This window comes from Neofelis nebulosa, chromosome 8 (genome assembly GCF_028018385.1).
Source record: "Neofelis nebulosa isolate mNeoNeb1 chromosome 8, mNeoNeb1.pri, whole genome shotgun sequence".
In the NCBI taxonomy this organism is placed as follows: domain Eukaryota; kingdom Metazoa; phylum Chordata; class Mammalia; order Carnivora; family Felidae; genus Neofelis; species Neofelis nebulosa.
This window is the reverse complement of record NC_080789.1, coordinates 64,251,856-64,274,448: the sequence shown is the minus strand read 5'-3', so window position 1 is coordinate 64,274,448 and position 22,593 is coordinate 64,251,856. Positions and strand designations below refer to the sequence as shown.

Genomic DNA, 22,593 nt, shown 5'->3' with positions numbered 1-22,593 from the left:
AAGCAAAATCAGAGGGCTTACACTATCTGACTTCAAGATTTATTATAAAGTCAAAGTAATCAAGACAGTGTGGCATTAGTGTTAAGATAGACACATAGATCAACAAAACAGAATAGAGAGTACAGAAATAGATCCTCAACATACCTGAACGATTTGTTTTTTAACAAGGGTGCAAGTGTAATCAGACAGTGTAAGAATAGCTAGATATCCATGTAAAAAACAACAACAACAAAAAAAACTCCGATATGACTATAAAAACATCATCCATAGAAGAGAAGATACTAAATCAGACTTCATAAAAAGTAAGAATTTCTACTCTTTGAAAGACACCATTAAGAGGATAAAGATATGCCCAGACTGGGAGACGATATTTACAAATGACATATCTGATAAGAGACTTCTATTCAGAATATATAAATCCCTCTCAAAACTCAATAATAAGAAAACAAACAGCCCAACTTTAAAAATAGGCAAAGGACTTGAACATACACTTCACCCAAGAGGATTTCCTGGTAACAAATAAGCCCACGAAAAGATGCTCAATACCGTAGTCATCAGGAAAACGCCAATCAAAACCACAGCGAGATACCACTACTTACTTACCTGTCAGAATGGCTAAAATAAAAAAGACTGGTCATAGGTAATGTTGCCAAGGATGTGGAGTAACTGAAACTTTCATATGCTGTTAGTAGGAATATAAAATTGCACAATCACTTTGGAAAGCAGGTTGGCCCTTTCTTAATATGTTAAGTATACACCTACAATTGGACTTAGTCATTCTATTCCTAGATATTTATACCCAAGAGAAATAAAAGCATACACATGCAAAGCATATTCATACAAAGGCTTGCACACAAACACCCCTATCAGTTTTATTTTTAATAGGCAAATCTGGAAATAACCTAAATGTCATCAACAAGTGACTGGATAGACACATTGTGATATACTCCTATAATGAACACTACTCAGCAATAAAAAGGAATAAGCTATTTATAGACAACTGAATAGTCAACAACAGGATAATTGCAAAAACAGTTATGGGAGTGGAAGAAGCCACACACACACACACACACACACACACACACAAAAGTACATACTGTATGATTCCATGTATTTAAAATTCTGAAAAATGCAAACTAATGTACAGTAATAGAAAGAAGATTGGTGGTTGCCTGGAGAGGGACCAGTGTGGGAGAGTGATACATGGACACATTACAAAGACGCAGAGGGAAACTTTTGGAGGTCATGGGTATGTTGATGATAACTGCAGGTGATAACTGCATGCGTGTATACATGTCAAAATTGTGCACTCTCAACGTGGATAGCTTATCGCAGGTCAAACATACCTCAGTAAAGCTACTTAAAAACGTATTTAGTGGGCACACTGACGGGCAAACCGTGTGCCAAGTTGTGTTGTAAAATGGGTGAAATGCCTTCTCTTCAATCCTCACAACAAACCGACCAGGTTGGTACTAGGATTGCTCCCTGTTACAGGGGAGGCTCTGTAAGCCTTTGACCGAAGTTTAGAGAGGTTGTTCAGGCTCCAAGGCTACCCAGTTAGTAAGTGGAAGCCTGACCATACTCTCTCACTCCTAACTATGAACTTCTGGTAGAGAGGCATATGTACAAAGTGCGAAGAGTTCTCACATTATGTACATCCTCGTCGGAGAGTGTGGAGTAAGCACTTCAAATGTTCGCGCCTACTTTACATGCAAACGGAGGTTCAAAAAGATTAAGGTGACCTTTACACAAGCTTCAGACCTGGGGGCGGTCAGGAGAGCGATGTGTCCCTACTCCTCACACCAGGGCCCTGTCCACTGAATCACAAGGCTCCAACTGCTGTTTATAGACTTCTGCATTTTGGTTTTTCTTCCAGTCGGCCAAAGATCACGCAGATGGGGTTCTTTGTGCTTATAGGTATCAGCACTGCCAACAACGGGGCACCGCGATATTGCTGGGCATTTCCTTCGCAGCTGCCGTTCAGGAGACAGGTGAGACTTGGCATTCACCAGGGTCACGGGGCACTGGAGTCCACGTAACACCTCGGGTTTCAGCGCTCAGGTGCTGGCAGGCTGCCCGGCACCGTCCCGCTGCCGCGTCCCGGCGCTCAGCCGGGTGCCCCTCCCGCGCGGCTCCGCGGGGGCGTCGGGGAGGCGGGCCCGGGGACGCTCGCGAGGCGCTCCGGCGCGGCGCCCCCTGCCGGCGCCCTGCTCCCTCGCCCCGGATCCGGTCCGGGCGGCGCGGGGACTCCGGCCTGAGAGCCAGCGAGCGCGAGGGCGGGCGGCGCGGCGCGCTGCGGGCGAGCGGGCGCGTCCTGCAGGGGTAGGTGGGCCGCCGGGCGCGGGCGAGCGGGAGGGCGCGGGCGGCGCGCGCGGGCGGGCCCCGGACGGGCGGGGGGCGCGCGGCGGGGGTCGGCGCGGGGGCGGAGCGGGCGGGGGGCCCGGCGGCGGGGGCGCGCGCGGCAGCGCGCGGCGGGCGCGAGTCATCAATTATGCAAGGACTCGGGCGGCGCGGGGGGCGGGCGCGGGGAGCGCTCCAAGATGGCGCCCACCGCAGTCCCGCCCGCCGCAACCTCGGCGCCTCTGCAGTCCGGCCGCGCCTCCCGGGCCCCGCGCTAGGGCCGCCGCTGCCTCCCTCGCCGCCGCTGCCGTAAGTCGCCCCGGAGCCCCCGCCCCGGCGCCGCTCCTTGCCTGCCGACTTCCCCTTCTCGCCTCGGGACCCCGGAGCGGGGCTCGCCCATCTCCAGTCGGGGGCTTTGCCGCAGAGTGCGCGGCGGGGCTCGAGGGGCCGTGGAGCTGGGTTTCTGCCCTCCCTGTTTTGGACAGGTGTTTGGAAGTCTCGCTTCCTTCTCCCGTGTTTACCGGGAGTCCCTGAGGAGAGTTGAGGACCACCGGCCACCACCCCCATACACCCTCGCTCTTCTCGTCTCTTGGCTGCGTTGGGGGACACTGGCCTGCCCTCGGCGCCCCTTCCGTGGTGCAGCCCCCCTCCCCCCATCTCCGAGGGCCGGGACAGAGTCGGGGCCCCTCGCCGGGTTGCACTGGGAAGGGCAGCGCTGTCGGGATCTTCCTCCAGCAGCCCCTCAGCTCTACCCCCTCCCCCATGTCTTACTGCATCCTTCTCCCCCAGCCGGCTCCAGGTCGTTACCAACTGCAGAAGCTAGGAGCTCCTGGGTTCTTAGGGCAGCCAGGACTCCCTCTGCCCTTTACTCGGATGCGTCCGTCCCCCTCCTGACAGGGTGCTCTGGGGCTGTGTTGGGGGGCCCCCGGGACCTTCCTCGGCAGGCTAGGATTCCTGCATTAGGGAGTACATCACTTTCAGAATATCCCCCTTCCCCCACCCCCATCCCTACGCCACCCGATGCAGAGCCTGTTCCTCTCCTCTTTTCTCCCTTCCCTCCCCCACCTTACCACAAGCGGCAGCACCCTGGGCTTCTTAGCGTTTGGCTTACAGGACTGCCCAGCTCCACAGACCCCTCCTCTAGTTCTCTCCTGGTATTTGGGGGACCGCAAAGCCTCTGCATTTTTCCTCAGAGCTCAGCTCCATCCCCTCCGTGCCTGCAGCAACCACCGGTGGAGACTTGGCAGTTAACTTTCCGGGGTTAGACAGGGCTTTCAGACCCCTTCAGAGGCCCCAGCTTAGAGGTGGGGTGCAGTGGGAATCATTTTCCAGCCTGACAAATATGATTCTTCAAGCCATGCATTCCTTCCAACTACTCCACCCTGTGCCCTCTCCCTCACTTACACTGCAGTTTTTGAAACACGGGGGAATACGTTTTATATGGGGAGATTCCAAGATTCGGGGCATCAGTGTTCATAATAAAAGGGTGTCACCTGTTTGGGGAGGGGGGAGAAACTTGGCATTGCATCTGGCTAACTCAGGGAGAGGGAGAAATAATTAGCATGGAGCAAGCTCTACCATACAAGGAAAATTCTTTTTAATGCACAGTGGGCACCAGAGCAGCAGGAATGGAAGCAGGAAATGTGGTTGAGGGCTTCAGGAGCAAATGGGGATAGTGCTTTTTATAACTATTTTCTCAAGTTTGAACCTGGAGAGCCTTTAGAGAGGTAGCGGTGTGTTAGGGCTGGGGGATGTTTTAGCTTTGCAAGGGAGATTTCGGGTGTGGTACGCTTTCACTGTTTCACAATCTCTCTGTACTTCTCTTTTCTCCACGTGCATTAGAAGATAATGGGGGTGGAGGGACTTCTTTTTCTTTCCTCAAAAAAAAAATTTTTTTTTTTTGATGTGTAATGCAAATGGCTGGATAACGTTAACATCCGGTACCATTCTGGTAGGAATCTCGGGGGAATCAGACTTAAACTGCTGAAAGCTTTGTAGCACGTTGCCTGTAACCTGGTTCTTGAAATACTGCAGCATTTTTTCTTTGGAACTCATGACCCATAAGGCCTTCAGTTCTCCCTGAAAGAGAATTTGATTGCTTGGGAGGGGGGTGGTAGTGATGGTTTGCTATTCAGCAAGCATCATCTGTCCTAGAAATTGAGTCTGTCCCTAGGGAGAACTCTGAGCATGTTCTATGTTCTCAACGTCTGATTTAGGGTATGTGTGAATGTGTTGTGTTTCTTAGTAGGGCTGGCAGTGGATGTTGCAAAGCAGTTCTTGATAGTGCAGGCCAATTATTGGTTTCTTGGGTTCAGTTTGAGAGGCAGACTTAATATACCTTTGGTTTTCATTTGGGGCTCTGTCAACCTTTATCAAAGTAATTAAAGGATTTTATATTAAATTAATAAAGGATTATGAGGTAGAATATAGCATACTTAAAAACAAACACCGGTGCAGTGCTTGTTGCTTTCTTTGTAGGAGATTTAACGAATTTTTCTCACTCGATCCAGCTTGGGATGCCCGTGTTTAGACTTGCACCAGGGTTTCTTGCTGTGGTGCTGAAAGGACAGTTCCCTGACCAGCCCTGCGGGGAAGTGCGCACACGCTGGACATGATTTGGGTTTTTCTTTGCTTTTGTTATCAGCAGGCTTTCTTGTAGATGTGTGTGTGCATGCGCAGCTGGGTTTATTCTTGAGGTTGCAGGCCTAGTTATCATATTTTATTACTCCCACATAACTCTTCATTTTGGCTGTCCCTCATGGAGACAGTGTTTTACAGGCTGCAACAGATCCATATGTAAGACATACAGTGACATTTTGCTGACTGCATTATTTCAGCACATTTCAGTAATTTCACATAGCAAGGATCTGTTAATAATTATGGAGATTTGGTCTCCACAAGAAGTAATCAGATAGCTTGCTAAGTTAAGCTGGATCAGAAGGGAATATTCTCTGGGTTGATCTGAACAGTGAGCTAAGAAAAGGACTTGACATGGCAGACGCCGCCAGTGTGCAATCCATTGTATTGCTAAAGTAGACTTGTAAAAAAATTTATTTTAAAATCCTAGAAAGGGAAGGTGGTCATAACATTCAGCTCGTATAACCTCCCAGCGCAGGAATCCCCTTATGGGAGATCTTTGCTTTGAATACTTCCGTGGAAGGAAACTTCCTACTGCATAAAATAGCTCATTCCATTTAGGTCCCACTATGATTGGAGTACTTTAATGTCACTGAAAAGATAACATGTATAAAGTTAAAAGACCTATAGATTGGGGCTATATCAAGGCCAAACGTCATTCTTGTGTTCGTTACCAAGAAAAGATTTTACAGGAAATCTGCATCTGCTTAAAAAGCATTCAAAGATAGAGACATATCCACCTAAAGCAAGAAAAACATTCTATGAATGGAGAGAAAAATAATTATCTTTAACTTGCAGATGTTATGTAACAAGTTCTGGAGGCACAGGCATGAATTAATGAATACTTAATTCCTATTGATTATATCTGAGAAAGAAAATAACCCCACACTGTATGGAAAGTGTTAAAAAGGTACAGTTTTTCCAGAGTGAGATTAGTTTCCATAATTATGAAAATAACACATACTTCTGGCAGAAAAAATGTAATATATGTAAGAAAAAAAACAGGAAAAAAGTCATCCTTAGTCTTAACTGTCCTAAGCAAAACAGTTGTCTGTGTTTCATTGTATATTTTCAGTCTTTTGTTTTCCATAGAGAGGGCAAGAAGCTCTTGCAAAAGTTATCCAGAATGAAAGTATTTTTAAACCAAGCCTTTTAAAACCTTAAGTTCATAGTCCACTAGTTAGTCATTTAGGGATTTAAACACAAGATTGTTATATTTAACTTACCTTTTTTTCTGAATCACGTTTATATTTCCCAAAAAAATTATCTTTAATGAGAAAGGACTCATTCCCGGAATTGGACTCCTGTAAAATCTCTTGATTTAAATATAGCAAGATAACTAGAGGAGTAAAGAAGTCTTTAAAAAAAATTTTTTTTTAAGTAGGCTTCATGCCCAGTGTGAGGATGTGAGGCTTGAACTCACAACCCTGAGATCAAGAATCAGATGCTTTACTGACTGAGCCACCCAGGAGCCCCAAAGAAATCTTTTCTTAGTGAATCAACAAATATTCTCTCTGTACCTACTGTATGTGAGGCATCGTACTAGACACTAACACTCTTTAAGTGGCAGGAACAGCTTAGAAAATGATACCACGCTCAAAAACTATGGCTGTTAAAGTGTTGAATGAAACAGAACTTTCATGCTTTTGGTGTACATTAATTGCTGAAATGTGGCATGGCAGACTGTTAGGTCTAGCCTGGTAATCCAACCTAAAAAAGAATAGTTTGCACAGGAATAGGAAGTAAATGCAGGAAAAGAAAAGGCAAAGAAGAAGCCTTCTGGAAAAATTTTCTCTCTTTGTGAGGTCGTAGAGACACAAGCAGGACGCAGAGGTCAGTAGCATCTCAGGAATTAAGGTGAAATGAAGACACAAGAAGGTTGCCGTAGTTAAACACCATTGAGAAAAAAAGCAGTATGGGCTCTGGAGTTAGGCAAAACTAAGTTCAAGTTCTGACTCTGCTACTTATTAGCTTTGTGGCTTTGGGCAAATTATTGAATATATTTGAGCTTCAGTGTTCTCATCGATAAAAATAGGAATACTAATACCTACCTTGCAGGGTGTTTGTGGGGATTAAATGAAATCTCTGTTACCTTGTGGTTTCTGACACATAGAGCTCAATATATATTTGCTCCTTTTCCTCTAGGGATTTAGCAGCTTAGTGCGTATTTATATGTGTATTTGATATAGTATCTATGTACTGTATTAAATTTCAGTAGTCTCAAAAGCAGACGGTTGCTTTATCTTCAGTCTGGCATAGAGGATAGAATCTGCAGATACCTTGATTTGGATGGACACTGTTAGTGTAAAAGGAGAAAAGTTTTACTGTACAATTGCAGTACTGATCTCCACCACGACAGTGAGAATGCATTTACCAAAGTAACTCTTTTCTCATTCATTCCTGAACTATTCTAGAATAGGACTCTTTACCCAAGAGAAATGCCCTGGCACTGACCAGCTAGCTGGCAGGCAACCGGACTGTTTTTAGCTACAGCCTGGGATCTGAAGGTGGAATAGGCCCAAAGACTGAGGCTCCCCTTTATCCTTCCTTTAGCTGGATATTTTAATTACGATGAGTGATTATCAAGTTTGGAGTTTCTTTCGTCTTCAGAACCATTCTGGGTTTTCCCATAGTATTTGCATGGATTTATTTGAATGGGTCTCATGTAGTTAGGTCTGACAGCTGACCATTGACCTTTGGTAATTATTACTCTTTGTTTTTCTGTTTATCAGAACTTTTAAAATCCTTCTATCAGTTGATTGAGTCAGATAAGGCAGATATTGTTCTACCTGTTTTATAGCTGAGGAAACTGAGTATCCCACAGCTTACGTGTATTGTCCAGGGCTACAGGACCATTAAGTCATGGAGTGGAGATGGGTACCCAGGTTGGTTGACTGACTCTTGCTTAAAGATGTTTTTCCATTAAGTGGTGTTATATTCTGATGTTCATATAACCAAGTAAAGTGAACAATTTTGGCTTTAAGAAATTATCATTATCCTAGGTAGCTAAACATAGTGAGTGGGCATAATGAAAGATTCTGGGATAGGCAGAGGGAGGGCAAGAGTACCTTTGGTAGAAGCATTTTGGAAGCAGGAAGGATGAGGGAAATGAACAGAAGATTTACCAATAAATAGAATATGGGTGAAAATAAGAGGTGTTGAAGTAACATACCTGTTTTGTTTCTGCAGCTCTCTGAGGTACTTTTTAAAAGGTCTTGGTGTCTGCTTATCTTTCTTCATTTCTCTTGCACGTAAATACACACATTTGGCTACTCATGAATGCTCTCATATCGCCAACATAAGTTATAACCAGGACTGTAGAGGAATTATGGCTTCTACCACCTGACTTCTTTGCTTATGTGCAAGGCTGAAATTGGTGTAGGACTGTATACTGGGAATTGGTGCTGGGAGGGGTATTTGAGGTGGAGCAGAAAAAGTTCTGGGAGGCTCTTGGGCTATAACAGCAAAGGTAAAAGTGGATAATAGTTAAGATTTCCCTTAGGTCTATGGAGATGTGTCATATTGAGGAGAGTGGAACAAAATAAAAGCTGGTTGCCTAAGAGGTACTCTAGGTTTGGGACTCAACGTCTCTTGATCCTGAAAGGAGTCAGTTGGGTTAGGGTAACTGAAATGTTAGCTGGAGGGGTCTGAAGCACTTGCATTTCACTGTTGGTGGTAGGGAGAGGCCTCCCATGTTCAATGGGCTTGTTCTGGGATCTGGAAGTGGAAAGCACTGAAATCCCCCAAAAGACACATCGATGGGCTCCTCTCATGTTTGGATGATTAGCGCTGTTTTTATGCTGTAAAATCTTCTGAGTTCCTGGAGAGTAAGAATATTAGAGAAATAAAAATGAATGCTTATTTACCCAGGGATGGATTATCTAGACTGTGAATTATACATGTCATTTATTTCCCTCCCTTTTCCCACATTTTGGGTATTTTACCGATCATTAGCATTTCCACTAGAATGAGCTTGGGAAGGGAAAAAAGTCAAAATTAAAATGTTACGTTAAATTTTTAGGTAGTGATTGATAAAGGAAGAGATCACAGCTACTTTATCAATGAAAAGGCAGTTCATTTTTCGTCTGTTCTTATTCTGTTGTTATTTTAATAGTTCCACTTTTTTTTTTTAACGTTTATTTATTTTTGAGACAGAGACAGAGCATGAACGGGGGAGGTCACAGAGAGAGGGAGACACAGAATCTGAAACAGGCTCCAGGCTCTGAGCTGTCAGCACAGAGCCCGATGCGGGGCTCGAACCCACGGACCGTGAGATCATGACCTAAGCTGAAGTCGGACGCTTAACCGACCAAGCCACCCTGGCGCTCCTAATAGTTCCACTTTTTGAAGGCTGAACCTCTAAAAGTTTCCAGCTTCCCTGGAAGCAAATGTGAAATACCAGTTTTCCTTCATTTTACTGAGCAACAGTGCTGTAAATAAATAGGACTTAATTTATTACATGGTTAGTTTCTTGTTTCAGGAGGAAACCTTCTTCATTTAAGGATAATGTAACAGGCTTTTCCTTCACATTCACTATTGTCTTTTTGTCTTAGCAAGAAGCTGAATAAAATGCTTTCAAATGAAAACAAATTGATGTATTATTATTAAATTGCAGAGAAAAATTGAGCAGGTTGCAAATGAGACCAGTAGAGCTTTCTCGGGAGTCAGAATACTCAGAAACCCCATTTGCTGCAGAATCTTCAATTGGGTTTCCTAAGATTCTGGCGAAGACTAAAGAGGCAAAGTGTGTTGTTTCTAGGAAAGAGGCCTTGGAGAAAATAGGCATTTTTTTTTTAAGATTTACATTGTGATAGGGAGGAAAGTATTGGGAGTATGAGGACTCATCAGAGCAGAGGTCGGGAAAGGGTGGGTACGACTGCTGTGAAATGGACAAGGGAGTTTGGATGTGAACTTGGGGAATGGCTCATTTCTTAGGAGAAGGAGACTCTTTTGGAAACATCTCTGTGTACCACTGAACTAGAGTGCTCCTGATCTTTTCTGGATGGGGCTTGGAGCCTTAGAAAGGTGTTTGGTTTTTAAGTGTTGTTTTATCCCTAGCTCTGCCAGAACCTGCTTGCAAATAGCTTTCTCTGTCTGATCCTTGGATTGGAAAAGCTGGAGAATGTTTTCTCGCTTTGGAGCAAAAGATATAGTGACATTCTTAAATGTTATTTTATTTCCCCTTTTTAAAAAAGAATTCTAAGTCATTTAATAGCAAAACTTTTTCTCAAAAGGCACTGTTGAAGTTAATCTCTTCCATTCTGTTTTGTAAAATACATATTTTACATTTGAGTAGCTAACGGAGGCACAGTGTTAAAAAATCAGAAGATTCAAAGTTATTTAAGTCTTCTTGTAACTGTCTCCCAATCAGTTAGTATGCACTCCACGAAGGCAGTAGGCATTACCAGTTTCTCTTGTATTTGTTTACGGATTTGAACTCTCATTTTAAATCATCTGAGATCAATTTTTCCTTCTTTTCCTTATGATGTAGCTAATCCCTCATGTTTTATTTTTCTTAGTGACATTTCTTGGCTTATTTAAAGTAAAAAAGTTAGTTTGGACCAAAACAGCCTTTTCCTACCAACGACATTGCTTTTTAGGGTTTCCATTTGAGAATTATTTATGAAAAAAGTATAGAGGAAGACATGGCCTTGAGAACTATTGGTCTGTTGCTTTCTGTGGGGAACTGTAGATCACCTACCCTGACTACACCAATCGACAGATTTTTCATGAGTAGCAACTGTGGGTGAGGCATTGTGACAGGGTTGAAAGATAGAGAAAAGATAGACCTTATGTTGCAGGAATGTATTTATTTGGTGAAATACATTATAAACACAAAATGTTAAGAGGTTTTCGTAATGGTTCATGATGACAACTTTAAAGGGTTTAATTGGCACATAAATGATATAGAATGTAAGTAAGTTGGGTGGGTTTTTTTTTGTGTGTGTTGTTTTGTTTTGGAAAGAGAGAGCTTTAAGCTGGTATAATGAGAGACAGGGTGACAGAAGAAGTATGATTTGAGTTGGGCTTTATGGAATGGTTCGGTAAGACAGTGTGAGTCAAAGTAAGAGGGTGAGAATGCACAAAGTATTTTGGGAGTGCAGTAAACAAATCAGTTGGGCTGGGGTAGGAACCCCTGCCCCCCAAGTGGCAGGAAAGCCTGCAAAAGATAGGGTAGAGGTAGCCAAATATTAAGGACTTTGTGAAGTTGCATTTATCCTTAGAGACAGTGAAGAACAAAGAAGATTTTAGAGGGAGCACAGAATGACCCATCATCAAAGCTGTGCTATAATGTGTTAGGATTGGGCAGCAATGTGTAATAGGACAGAATAGAACAAGAAGTGGACATCCAGTTAATTGGCTATTTGGTTTAGCCTTAGATGCATGGTGATGAGGGCTTGGACTAGGATTGTAGTGAGAAAGATAGGAAGGAAAAGAAATAGAATTTTATATATGTGTGTCACGTGTGTTTAACTAACATTTTCCTAATGTAAGAAATAGTTTATAGGAAGACTCAGTAGGACTTGATGAAAGACTACATGGGGAAAAGGGAAGAGGAGGAGTTCAAGATTATTTTGCCGTTTTAAAGTTTAAAGACATAGAGTCTTCTAATTAGAACATTTAGGGAAGTATGTTCTACAATACATATTGGCAGTCTAGTCCAGAGCATGTTGGTTAGCAAGCTATCCTTATTTATTTATTTATTTATTTATTTATTTATTTATTTATTTATTTTTGTAAGTAAACTCTACACCCAGTGTGGGGGTCGAACTCAGGACCCTGGGAGTCAGATTCTCTTCTGCCTGAGCCAGCCAGGTGCCCCTATTTCTAATTTTTAATCCTTTCTCTGTAGAGAATTTTGCCCGCTCCTCACCCCACCCACCTCCTCCCCGCCTTGAGCTTTTAAAGTTTTCCCTAAGGGAAACTTAAGTGTCCCCACTTCTTTATTCTCCGTGCTCGCTCACTGATAAAGATTACTTAACCTTTGTAGATCTCTGTCCTTTTCTAATTTTGGAGTGTTAAATTCTGTCCATTTATAAGCAGAATTTAACATGTGGTCTTTTTCCTTGATATTCTCAACTAACCTTTAGTTTCGCATATAAAGAAATAAGAATTATGCACCTTTTCATAGACCTGGGGGATGGCTGTTTTATCCTTACTGAAACTCAGTGGCTTTCTTTCTTTGATCATTTGCTTATGTTTTGTGTGCTTCATGAAAACCATTTGAAACTGCAGGCTTAATTAAAGGTTGCAACTGAAAGGATTCTAATAGGTAAAAGCAGAGGGAAAGAGACTTTATCAGCCAGTGGTGTTTCTTTTTATTTCAGGGATTGACTCTTGGGCTGTGGATACAAAATGTCAGACTTGACTTGCAGAAACGTCGGTTGGTGTATCTAGGGTACCAGACAGAGGCCAGTGGGCCCTACCATGCAACTTCAGAGCAAAGGATGTGCTCAGGAAGCTTAGGTTCTGTTCTAGCCTTTCGTATTCAGCAAAGATCTTTGAATAAGAAAAAAATAAAGGGTGATTGGAACATTAGAATATGTGCATGGAAAATAACGGCATACACGTAAGAGGAAAGCAATTTAATGCAATAAAATTTTTCATTTAATTTGTTAATATTATTTTCCTTCTTGCCACTACAATTACTGAGTTCTTGCAAATTCCATTAACATTTGCCACAGTTTGCACTCAGACAGTTGGCAGAAGTCCCCATGGTTTGTGTGGAACCAGTAGAGCAGACAGAGTTCATGTACACGATGTTAGTACATTTAGCCCTCTTTTTAGGGATGCAAAGCATCCTTACAGTAAGTAATCCCATCGGGAGGTTCTCTGTGCAATCACAGTGTAAGTTAGTACCTGTTTCCTGGTTTGACTGCTCAAAGCAAGTGATTAAGTTAAACAAAAGCCAGTCCGGGATGAGGAAAGTCCATAAAGACCTCTTCACTGAATGCTGGCAACCTGTTTTATTAATCTAGCTGTTGTAGAGCAAGTAATGTGTTGGTAGATTTACAGATTTTTATTTTATTTCACTTACTTTTGTAATAGTTCTTCCACATCTCTAGAAAAGAAAGTGGAGGGGTATGTAAGACCCAAGAAAGGCACAAAACGAGTGATTAAGTGTAGTGGGAAGCAAAGTAAACAACCATGTGACTATTTCACTTGCCTTATAAGCTTTTTTTTCCCCCTCACTCATAAGAAAAGTTCAGCCATGAGTGCAGACGGGTAAGACTTCTTTCATTTTGAGATCTTAATATAGACTCTTGGCATTAGAAATTGCTGGAAAGTTTTATAGGTCAAAGAAAATAAGTACATTTTGTGTTATGTATGGATATTGAAGACATGTTATTAATTAGATCCGAGTGTTTTCCACCTTTCATTTTAATTAGACTACATCCAGCCTGACCTTTGGGGGCTGCTAGGTTTTGTTCCTAGCCACATGCTCCTTCCTGACCATTAGTAAGTCTTCGGTTTGTACTGTCCCCTGTGGGTTGTGGGAGCTGCCACAACTTCACCTCCCACTCCTTATCTGGCTGCCTTCCGGCTTTCCAGTGGTGAGGCCTAGCGGTCCTCTGGGGGAGTGTGACTTCTGTGCCTGCTTGAACTCTGCTCTGGAGCCCTAGCTTTGCTCAGGATAGTGCTCAGAGAAAGGGTTTTTGTTTGTTTTTTAAGAGCAATATATTTATCACTCAGTGCAATCCATTGCAAAATCTCAAGAAAAAAAAATCCTCCCCAGAAAGCAGTGCCACTTTTCTAGCCAGGATTGCAGACCCATCAGCTCCTTTTAGGTACTGCTTCTGTTTATAGGTGTTGACTTGTCACAGCCTTTCCAGGTTTGTTTGTTTGTTTGTTTTTCCTTCCATGGTTTACTCACAGAACCTAGTAAGAACTCTTATTTGTGGGAACTGACTGCCGACTTTTGGTGGTTATTATAAAAATCTACTGTGGATCTGTAGAGGTCAGAGTATGGGCACTAGTCTACATTTTGGGCAGGAGGGTATCTCTGATGTTTTCATGTTTAAAATTTAGGTACCAGAACCCCTGTGATCTAGTTGTGGCTTTGGACTAGTACACTGTGCTCCTGGGATGAAAAGGGTTCTTTTTCCTATTTGAAAACGTGTTCCTATTAGGGTACTATCACCAAATAGGGTCCTGTTTCCTTCACAAGAATAAGTCCCATAGAACTAATATTGGGGCACCAGGGTGGCTTAGTCAGTTAAACATCCAACTCTTGATTTTGGCTCACGTCATGATCTCGTGGTCTGTGGGTTCAAGCCCTCCACCGGGCTCCTCACTGACAGTGCAGAGCCTGCTTGGGATTCTCTCTCTCTTTTTCTCTCTTTCTCTGCCTTTCCCTTGCTCGCTTGCTCTCTCAAAATAAATAAATAAACTTAAAAAAACTAGTATTTGAAAAGTTTTTGAGGTTCTTGCTCATGTATAGCAAATATAATTTTTTCCTTTTAACATTTTTAACAGCTTTAGTTATTTTTTTCTTCTATTGTTATTTTTAAAGTTTACAAGAAGTACAGTTGAAACAAATTTGGTATATAGTTCTGTGAGTTTTAACACATGTCTGGATTCATATATGTAACCACCTCTGCATTCAGCCTACTGAACAGTTCCATCACCTCAGAAAGTCTCCCCACTGCTGTCCCTTTGTAGTCACACTCTCCTTAACCCATAATCCTTACCAGCCACTGATTGGTTCCCCATTCCTAGGGTTTTGCCTTTTCTGGAATGTCATGTAAATGGAATCCTACCTGCTATAGTACATAGCCTTTTGAGACTGGCTTCTTCCGCTTAACATGGTGCCTTGGAGATTTGTCCATATTGTGTGTATCAATAGTTCATTCTTTTTCATTGCTAAGTAGTAGCCTACTGTAGGTTGTGTGACAGTTTGTTTATCCACTCATTTGATGTCCGGTGTTTGATTTGAGATGTGTCCAATTCCAAGCAATTGTGAATAGTGCTGCTGTAAACATTCGTGTATAGGTTTTTGAACCCAAATTCATATTTCTCAAAGATATCTCTAAGAGTGAGATTGCTAGGTAATATAGTGAGTGTGTGTTTACCTTTATAAGAAACTATGAAACTATATTTTGTAGAGTGGTTATACCATTTTGTATTCCCACCAGCAATGTATGAAAGTTCATTTACGCCAGGTCCTCATTTGCACTTGGTGTCTTTGGTGAAGCATCTGTTCAGATCTTTTGCACATTTAAACAAATTGGATTATTTATTTTCTTACTGTGTTTTTTGAGTTTAAAACAATTACTTCTATCCTGGATAGAAAGTCTTTTATCGGATAAATTACCTGGATATATTTTCTCCTAGTTTGTAGCTTTTCTTTTTCTTCTCTTAACAGTGTCTTTTATAGAGCTACAGTTTTCAATTTTAAGTCTAATTTGTCTATTTCTTTTATGGATCGTGTTTTTGAGATCATACATAAGAATTCTTATATATGACACAAAGATGTTCTTTGCTTTCTTCTAAAAGTTTTATAGTTTCCCATTTTTCATTTAGGTCTATGATCCATATGAGTTAATGTTTGTATAAGGTATGAAATTTAGACCCAGGTTCATTTTTATTTACTTTTTGCAGATAGATGTGTGGTTATTCCCGCTATTGGAAAGACTATTCTTTTTCCATTGAATTTGTTTTGCACCCTTGTCAAAAGTCAATTGGCTATATTTGTGTGGGTCTTTTTCTAGACTCTCTATTCTGTTCCATTGATTTATGTGTCTGTCCCTTTCGCTGATACCAACTGTCTGACTACTGTAGCTTTGTAGCAAGACTGACAATTGTGTGGTGTGAGCTTTCTAGCTTTCTTCTTCTTTTTTTCAAAATTGCTTTGGCTATTCTTTTTTTTTTTTTTTTTAATTTTTTTAAATATTTATTTTTGAGAGAGACAGAGACAGAATGCAAGTGGGTTGGGACAGAGCGAGAGGGAGACACAGAATCCAAAACAGGCTCCAGGCTCTGAGCTGTCGACACAGAGCCCGACGTGGGGCTCGAACTCACGAGCTGCGAGATCATGACCTGAGCCGAAGTCGGACGCTCAACCGACTGAGCCACCCAGGCGCCCCTGCTTTGGCTATTCTAATCCTTTGGTCTTTCCATATCAATTTTAAAATCAGTTGGTCTATATGTTGCAAAAACTCCTGCTTGCATTTTGATTAGAACTGCATTAAATCTGTAGATAAGTTGAGAGTTGATACCTTAACTATATCGTATATTCCAATCAATGAACATGATGTATGTCTTCATCTATTTAGGTTGCTTTGATTAATCAGCATTTTATTGTTTTGAGCATACAGATTTACACATTATTTTGTTAGATTTATTCTTAAGTATTTTTTTTTTTGATCTATTTTTAAAGTTTTTGTTTTAGACTTCAATTTCTAATTCATTCTTAGGGTATAGAAATATGATGAATTTTTTATGTTGAATCTGTATTCTACAGCCTTGTTAAACTCACTTAATAGTTCTAGAAGCCTTTTTATAGATTATGGGGACTTTTATATAGACAATTATGTCATCTATGAATAGTGACAGCTTAATTTTTTCCTTTCTAATGTATATGATTTTTATTTCTTTCTCTCTTCCACCCTTATTATAGACTTTACAGGCTTCCAGTAGGATATTGAATGAGAGTAGTGAGAGTAGATATTCATGCTTTCTTCCTGTTCTTAGGGAAAAAGCATTTAGTCTTTCACCATTAAGTATGATGGTAGCTGTTGGTTTTTGTAGGTGTTCTTTATAAGGCTTGGTTCCCCTCTATTCCTAGTTGCTGAGAGTTTTTTCAGGAATGGATGTTGAGTTTTGTCAAATGCTTTTTCTGTATCAATTGATATGATCATAGGTTTTTTTTTCTTCTTTAATCTGTTAATGTAATAGATTACACTGATTGATTTTTAATATTGAACCAGCCTTGCATTCTTAGGGTAAACATCACTTGGTTGTGATGAGGTACTCTTCTATAATGTTGATTTGCTAATTTGTTGAGTTTTACATCTGTGTTCATGAGGATATTATCAGTCCGTAGTTTTGTTTTTTTCTTGTGCTGTCTTTGTCTAGTTTTTGGTATCAGGATAATGCTGGTCTTGCAAAATAAGTTAGAAAGTGTTTCTGTTGATATTTTTTGGAATAGAATGTGTAGAATTCCTTCTCTTAAGTATTTGGTAGGATTCTCTAGTGAAGGCATTTGTGCCTAGGATTTTTTGTGTGTGAAGGTTTTAACTACAAATTAGATTTTTTTTTAAATTTTTTTAATGTTTATTTACTTGAGAGAGAGACAGCGTGCGGAGAGGGGCAGAGAGAGAGGGAGACACAGAATCTGAAGCAGGCCCCAGACCGTGAACTGTCAGCCCAGAGCCCAATGCGGGGCTTGAACTCATGAACCATGAGATCATGACCTGAGCCGAAGTCGGATGCTTAACCGACTGAGCCACCCAGGCGCCCCTAGATTTCTTTATTAGATATAAGACAACTCAGGTTGCATATTTCTTTTGGGGTGAATTTTGATACTTTGTGACTTTGAAAGAATTGTTTCATTTCATATAAGTCGGTGAAATTAATGTACATTCCATGTACTGTTCCCTTGTTACCCTTTAACAAAAATTTTTTTTTACATTTATTCATTTTTGAGAGACAGAGACAGAGCACAAGTGGGGGAGGGGCAGAGAGAGAGGGAGACACAGAATCCAGAGCAGGCTCCAGGCTCCCAGCTATCAGCACAAAGCCCAAAGCAGGGCTCGAACTCACAAATCGCGAGATCATGACCTGTGCCGAAGTCAGATGCACAACTGACTGAGCCACCCAGGCACCCCCCCTTATTATCCTTTTAATGTGTGGGGGTCTATAGTGATATTCCTTCTTTCCTTCCTGTTACTGATAATTTTGTGTATTCATTCTTTTCTTTTTTTCTTTGAGTAGAGGCTTATCAATTTTATCCACCTATTCAAAGGACTAGCTTTTTAAAAAAATGTTTATTTTTGAGAGAGAGAGAGAGAGAGAGTGTGTGTTCATGAGCATGTGCAAGTTGAGGAGGGGCAGAGACAGAGGGAGACACAGAATCTGAAGTAGGCTCCAGGCTCTGAGCTGTCAGCACAGAGCCTGATGAGGGGCTTGAACTCATGATCTGTGAGATCATGACCTGAGCCAAAGTCGGACACTTAACCAACTGAACCACCCAGGCGCCCCCAGAAAACCAGCTTTTAATTTTATTGATTTTTCTCTACTGTTTTTCTTTAAATTGTTTTCTGTTTATATTGTTTTTCTTATATTTCTTTTCTTCTGTATGCTTTAATTTACTCTTCTGTGTTTGTTTATAAGTTTTTTTGTTTTGTTTTTTGTTTTTGTTTTGAGAAAGAGAGAGTGCAAGGGGAGGTGTGGCAGAGAGAGGGAGAGAGAGAATCCCAAGCAAGCTCCATGCCCAATGCAGAGCCCAACTCGGGGCTTGATCTCACATGAGATCAAGACCTGAGCCAAAAATCAAAAGTCGGACACTTAACCGACTGAGCCACCTGGCCACCCCTCTTCTGTTTTTGTTTTTTTTTTTTTTAAGATGGAAGTTTAGATTGTTTGAGACTTAATTTTCTAATAGAAGTTTTTAATACTCTAAATTTCCCTAACTTCCCTGTAAACACTGCTGTGACTATATTTTACAAATTTTGGTATGTTGAAATTTTATTTCCCTTGAGACTTCCTTTTTGAGCAGTTAATTATTTGGAAATGTGTTGATGTGAGGTAGTCCAGAGTCTTTCATTCATTGATTTCTAGTTTAATTCCATTATTGTCAAAGAACATACTTTGTATGATTTCAGTACTTTTACAATTGTTGAGATTTGTTTTACCAGCCAAGATATGGTCTATCTTGGTGAATGTTCCATGTGCACTTGAAAAGAATGTATATTCTGCTGTTGTTTGGTGGAATGTTCTATACATGTCAATTATATCAATTGATTGATGGTGCTGTTCATTTCTTCTGTATCCTTAATTTTTTTCTCCTCTCTCTTTTTCTAAAATGGTGATTTGATTATTTAATTGAAACATTATATTCTACCTTTTTATTTTTTTTAGTTTTTTGAAGTATAATTGACTAATAGGAATTGTCTATATTTAAGGTATACAACTTTATGTTTTGATATCCTTGATTGGTTTTTATTTAGTTGTCCGGTTGATTACTGAGAAAGGAAGATTCAAATCTCCAACTGTAATTGTAGATCTGTCCATTTCTTCCCTTAGTTCTGTCAAGTTTTGTTTCATATATTTTGAGTCTCTTTTGTTGGGTGTATATACATTTAGTGAATTGACCCTTTTATCATTATTTCATGTTCTTTCATTCCTGGTGATTTTCCTTGCTTTGAAGTCCACTTTGTCTGATATTAATATAGTCACTCCAGATTCCTGTTGATCATATTTTCATGTATATATTTTCCTCTCTTAAACATTTTTAAATTTTGAAATAATTTCAAATTATTAAAAGAGTTTCAAAAGTAGTACAGAGTTCCTATGTGCCCTTCACTTAGCTTTCCCTAATATTAACCTCTTATATAGCCTTAGTACATTTATCAAAACTGAGAAATTAGCATAAGTATTAGTACTCTATTAAGTAACCTCAGGATTTTATTTGGATTTCGCCAGATTTTCTAGTAATGTCCCTTTTCTGTTCCCATAATCCAATTCATATTGCATTTAGCATCCTTTTTCTTTTTTTGAGAGAGAAAGAGAGCATGAGGGAGAGGCAGAGAGAGAGGGAGAGAGAGAATCCCAAGCAGGCTCTGCACTGCCAGCGCAGAGCATGACATGGTACTCAAACTAATGAACTGTGAGATCATGACCTGAGCCGAAACCAAGAGTTGGACGCTTAACCAACTGAGCCACCCAGGTGCCCCTGACAATCTCTCTTCTAACTGATGTGTTTAGACCATTTGCATTTAACATAATTATTGCTTTCGATTCAAGTCTGCCATTTTATTATTTATTTTGTTTGTTTCTTCTGTTTTGTATTTACTTCCCTTCTGTTCTTTTGGATTATTTGAATATTTTTTTTAGTACTCTATTTTAGTTTACTTACTAAGTTTTTTTTACTATCTTGTATAGTTATTTTAGTTTTGACTGAGGATTACAATATACATACTTATTCATTCTACTTAGAGTAGGTATTAACTACTTACAGTGGAATGTAGAAACTTTAGCACCATTAGATTTACCTCTTTACCCTCTTCCTTTTATGTTTGTAATTGTCATATGCATTACATCTACATTCATTGAAAGCACCATCAGACATTGTTTAATTTTTGCTTTTTACCATCATTTATATTTTAAAGAACTAAAGAGGAGTAAAAATGTCTATGACATTTACTCAGATATTTATCATTTCTGTTTTAATGCATTCCGGAAATTCTAAGTTCTCCTTAAGTATCATTTCCCTTCCTGAAGAATTCCCCTTAGCTTTTCTTTTGGCAGATGTGCTGGTAATGTCTTCTGTTGGTTTTCTTCATGTGACAATTCATTCCTTCATCATTTTTGAAGGATATTTTCCCTGGATATAAAATTTTAGGTTGACAGTTGTTTTTTTCCCCAGCACTTAAAAATCTTGTTCCATTGCCTTCTGTCCTCCATGACACATCCAGAATCATTTGCATTATTGTTCCTGTATAAGTAATGCATAATTTTTATGATTATTTTCAAGATTTTTTTTCTTTGTTTTAGTTTTCACCGGGCAAGAATGTCTTTAAGTTTATCCTGTTTGCCATGCACTGAGTTTCTTGAATGTAGTTTATGTCTTTTACCAACTTTGGGAAGTTTTTGGCTATTATTTCTTCAAATATTTTTCCTGGACCACACTCTTTCTCCTTTCCCTATGGGCCTTTGATGATTAAGTGTTAGGTCTTCTGTATTGTTCAGCTTGGATAATTTTTGTTGGTTCCATCTTCAAGTTCACTGACTCTTCTGTCATCTTAATTCCACTTTTGATCCCACCCAGCAGATTTTAAAATTTCTGTTATTGTATTTTCTAATTTAAAATGTTCTATTTGGGGGTACCTGGATGGCTCAATTGGTTTAGTGTTCAACTCTCGATTTCAGCTCAGGTCATGATCTCATAGTTTGTGAGATCAAGCCCCATGTTGGGCTCCATGCTGATGGCATGGAGCCTGCTTGGGATTCTCTCTCTTTCTCTCTCTCTGCCCCTACCCTGCTCATGTGCACTTGCGCGCGCTCTCTCTCTCTCTCTCTCAAAATAAATATTTTTTTCCTGAAAATTCGGCCCACCTTGGAGCTCATGGGTCTCCTGATTTTAGGCTGGTCCCAATGCTGAGCCCACAACACTAGGGTGGTCAAGCCACGATACCCAGGGAAAGGCTACTATTATTCTGAGGTGGCTTGACAGGGATGAGCCACTAAAACCAACCTTAGCTTTGGAATATACATATGGAAGAAAAGTAAAAGGGAATAATATACCAAAAGATATTGCTCACTTTTGGAAACTAGGTGGAGGAACCTCCTTATAGGACTTAATCAGCATACTCATCACAAGTGATACTTTATGGACGTTTTCTATTGTTCTTGTTTTGGATCTTTCAAAACCTAATGACCTTTGGCCCACCACGGAAAATGTGTTGCAAGCCACAAAAAGCCACGTAGATAAAGTGATAATGAAACCAGGGAAGACAAATTCTAAAGCAGCTTCTGAAATGAGACAGAAAATATGGAGTAATATGCAGAAGGACCATCCAGTGAGTTGCTGGTGGAATTATTCCCGGAATTCTTAGTTCCATACATAGTTAAAGATAATAACATCACAAACAACTTCCTTAGATTCTTATGTGTGATTGGAAATTCAATTGATGTAGATGACCTTGTTCACTGGAAAATTATAGCAATTTAATAAAACCTCAGTGAAAACAAAACTGTAAAACAAACAAAAAAACTTTTTCCCCCCAATTTGGTTCCTGTGTGTGTGTGTGTGTATGTTCTATTCCTTCGTTGAGATTATGTTTCCATTTACTTCAAGAGTGTTTGCCTTTATTTCCTGGTGTATGATTATAATAGCTGCTTTAAAGTCTTTGATAATTTTATATGTTGCGGTTGGTGTCTGTTCATTGTCTTCTCCCTTGTGTGAGATGTTCAGATTTTTTTATATCAGTTTGGATTTGTATCTTGGATATTTTGAATATTATGTTGTGAGACTTTGAGTCTTGTGTAAATTTTATAGAGAATGTTTCTGTTTGCTTGTTTGAGCAGTCCACCAGTCTTGTTAGGTTCAGGCTATAAGTACTTACCTGTCTTCTATGGGCTGGTGTTCAGTATCTGTCCAATTTTCAAAGTATTTGCAGTGCTATTTGTGTCTGTTCCATGTGGGTACCAGTCAGTGGCCATTCTCAGACCTGGACAGTCATATACCATTTATTAATAGATGAGTTGTCAAAGCCTTTGGTATGTGTTTAGGGTCAGATACATGCCATGTGCAGCTGAGGGATGAGCCCTGGAGTTCACATCCAGCCTTATTGAGCTCCCTCCTCTTCCTGTTCTCTCAAACTTTCAAGACCCAAAGCATTCTCCTTTTTGCTCCTCTCACTAAAAAGCTGAAACTTTAGCTTTCTGCTCTGC

General features: G+C 40.5%; 1 protein-coding gene and 1 pseudogene across 9 annotated transcripts in view; both read left to right on the top strand.

Moving 5' to 3' along the window:
• Positions 1-2,190: 2,190 nt before the first annotated feature.
• SCN8A (sodium voltage-gated channel alpha subunit 8) overlaps positions 2,191-22,593 on the top strand; it is a 179,612-nt gene continuing 159,209 nt past the window's right edge. For 5 of the 9 annotated variants that reach the window (XM_058742726.1, XM_058742721.1, XM_058742728.1 and 2 more), the window contains exon 1: positions 2,510-2,649. The gene's annotated coding sequence lies outside the window, so the exon portion shown is untranslated. Of the gene's footprint in view, positions 2,323-2,508; positions 2,650-22,593 lie in introns of those variants that run through there. The other 4 variants (XM_058742727.1, XM_058742724.1, XM_058742723.1 and 1 more) reach the window with 3 other exon arrangements.
• On the top strand, positions 7,851-21,942 carry LOC131483845 (cytoplasmic dynein 2 light intermediate chain 1-like; annotated as a pseudogene).